The sequence below is a fragment of the Sarcophilus harrisii genome, chromosome 1 (assembly GCF_902635505.1).
Source record: "Sarcophilus harrisii chromosome 1, mSarHar1.11, whole genome shotgun sequence".
Classification (NCBI taxonomy): domain Eukaryota; kingdom Metazoa; phylum Chordata; class Mammalia; order Dasyuromorphia; family Dasyuridae; genus Sarcophilus; species Sarcophilus harrisii.
Genome location: NC_045426.1, coordinates 541,560,940 through 541,564,322, shown reverse-complemented (window position 1 = coordinate 541,564,322; position 3,383 = coordinate 541,560,940). Strand labels below are relative to the sequence as shown.

Here is a 3,383-nt window from a genome sequence, read left to right as displayed (position 1 = left end):
GTTGGCTTATGTAGCATTTTATAAATCAATCAAAAGTCTATTAGAAAGACCTGCTATCATCAGAACAATTAATGCTCTTAAAGACACAGTCTGTACATGAGTCAAGAAGTACTTATTCAACACTTTCTAGGGACCAGATAAGACTTCTAGGTAACTCAGTAGATAGAGCATTGGGGGGAGAGTCAGGAGGATCTGAGTTCAAATATGGCATCAGATACTTAGCAGCTATATGACCCTAGGAAAGTAATTTAATCTCTGTTTATCTTAATACACTGGAAAAGGAAATGTCAGACTACTCTAGTATTGGTTTGCTATGGTACACGGAGTCATAAAGAGTCAGACATGACTGAATAACAACATGGGTCTGGTACTATGGTAAGTACTAGGGATACACAGAAAGGCAAAAATGCTATCCCTGTTCCCAAAGGAGCTCACATTTCAATGAAAGAGAAAACATGCAAACAGCTACAGAACAAGATTTTTACAAAGTACAATGAAGGTAATCTCAGAAGGAAGACACTAGCAGTGAGAAAGAGAGGGAGGGCAGCCAGAAAAGCCTCTTGTTATCCTCATTTTGCTGATGAATAAACAGGCTCAGGGGAGACAAGTGATTTGTTAAAATTTGGATTGAGACCAGCCAATGATAGTTTGGCTTTGTCCACTGCTGGACCACCAGCCCTTCCAATTGGTTTAAGGGTCTCCAGACCCTACAGACTACTCCAGGCCTTCCTTGCCAGATGTCAAGGCAGGGATCATAGTGTAAATCTGTTCTCAATAAGAGAGGCCTTGTGGCTGAGAATCATATACCTGTCAAACACCTTGTGGCAGTGAGTGGGAAAACAGTAGCAATTAAATAGCAAAAAACAACAGCCACTGCAACAAAAACTATGGCCTTAAAAATATATTTCCAACAACAACTGCTTTGAGGGACTTCGGAAAGTATACGAACATGACAATGTGGGACTAAAATGCAAAATGAAATTTGGAGTCTACTTACCACCAAAGGCAGAGACTGGGACATGCCCCATACTTTCCTGGCTGTCTGATTTAACTTGCACAGAACAAAATTTTATCATAAAACCTGCAGCAGAACATGACATCATTGTCATTTGCATCTGACACCTGTCCATATGGTTGCAATATTAAAGGAGAAGATGACCTTTGGGATTTTGGTCTGGTCTTTCTGTAAATGCCACTGAAGAACCTTGGAAAACAAATTATAGGATGTACTTTTATATAATAATATGTAGTAATATATTTATATAATAAATGAGATGCCCAAGATGATAAATGCCAATTTTCCAGCCAATCCAGAGAAGATGGCTATTTGGATTCATTCTATGGGAGGCCATAGAGCTCTGATTTGTGCTTTGAAGAGTTCAAGAAAATAGAAATCTGTCTGTATTCTCTCCAATCTGAAATTCAGTTTTCTGTCACTGAGAGGGGAAAGCTTTACCTGGAAAATTTAGGATCAGATCAAAGTAAGTGGGAAGTATATACTGCTATTCATCTTGATTCATTGATCAAAGCAAGGATAACCAGATCCTTAAAGATGGGTTATTATTTCCTGACAAGTTAGCCTGTGCAGAACAGAAAATTCCAGTTCTTTTTAGATTACAAGAAAGATATAATCATAACATCTACTTCATTGCAACTTTTGTTAACCTCAGACAGCATGAAAAATACCTGATTGCATAAAACTTCATAATTGCATGTGTATAATCTCACAATTGTAGAAATTACCATATAAACAGAAATTTTGAAAAATTTTTGAAAAAATAAAATTCTACATTAAAAATAACTGGCTGAATATTCGCTTCCAATTTTTATCAAAAGCTGACAAACTTTTCAACAAATGTATAAATCAAGCCATCTGTTTGCTCTTTTTTCCCCTATAAGTAATCAGACCTAGTGTTAGACACCTAGCTGTGTGACACTGGGCAAAAGAGTGGGAAGGGAAATGGTGAGCTACTCTAGTAGGACAAAAACGTCAAATTAAATCATGAAGAGTCAGATATGAGTGGAAAAACTGAGCAATCTGTGTAGAAAACATGCTATCATTTAGAATCAGTTTGAAATTGTTAAATTAAATTTAAAATATGTAAAAGATCACAGTTGACCATAAAGAATACATTGATTCAAATGTACTTGGGAACAATTAGTTGTTGGCCATTGGCTATATTACTTCCTACAGAAATGATGGAATTGTATATCAGTAACTGAATAAAGAGATTTAATGCATTGAAAAAAAATTATTTGGGGTAATTCTTGAAGGGAGCCAAGGAATTGGGGAAGTACAAGTAAGAAAAGAACATTTCATACATGGGGAACAGTACATAAAAAGACAGCATAGAAAATGGAGAGTTGTATACAAGGAAAAGCAAGAAATCCAGGGGACCTATAGGGAAGAAAATTCAAGAAGACTAGAAAGATAGCCAGACTCAGCAAAAAGATTGTTTCCCTTTTATTCTGATTGGGGTTTCTTGATTAGGAAGTGACATGATTAAAACTGCACTTTAGAAAGATCATTTTAGCAGCTAAATGCATGGCCTGGAGTGGAAAGAGAATTGAGTCAAGTAGGAGGCTATTACAGGAGGTGATAAAGGTCTGCATCATGATAGTAGTGATTAAAGGAGAGGAGATAAGCAATGTTTTGATGGGGCAAAAAAGGGTGTAGTGACAATAAAGTCAATATGTGGTATTGACATATGACATATGACATATGTAACAAGTGGAGGATGACACTAAGTTTGCAAGCCCAAGTGACTGGGAGAATGGTGGTGTCCTCAACAATTACAGGAAAATTCATGAAGAGAGAAGGATTTGGTTAGAAAAATAACAAATTCTGTTTTGCAAATGTTTCAGATGTTTGTAGGATATCCAACTCAGGTTGTCTAACAGACAAGGCAACTAGGTGATATTATAGATAGAGTGCCAGGACTGAAGTCAGGAAGACTTGTCTTTCTGAGTTTAAATCTGGTTTCAGATATTTACTAGCTTTGTGATCCTAGACAAGTTTCTTAACCCTGTTTGCCTTCGTTCCTTATTTATAAAATGAACTGGAGAAGGAAATAATAAATCACTCCAGTATCTCTGCTAGTCCAGACCTCCAAAGAGATCATGAAGGTTGGACATGACTGGATGACAAGAACTAAATAAGAGACTGGTGATGTGAGACTGAAGGTGATATGAGAAAGAGGTTAGCATTGGATACATTTATCTGGCAGTTATGTCCATATAAATGATCTTTGGCCCCATATGAACTGATGAGATTATTAAGTTGGATAGTCTAGAAGGAGAATAGAAGAGGGCACAGGACTGAATCTTGGGGAAAACCAATGGTTAGCAGGCAAGACTCTGGAGGAAGATACAGCAAAGAAGAC

The 3,383-nt window shown here is 36.9% G+C and overlaps 1 pseudogene; it reads left to right on the top strand.

Moving 5' to 3' along the window:
* The first annotated feature begins 897 nt into the window (after positions 1-897).
* Positions 898-2,933, top strand: LOC100934934 (annotated as a pseudogene).
* The last annotated feature ends 450 nt before the right edge of the window (positions 2,934-3,383 follow it).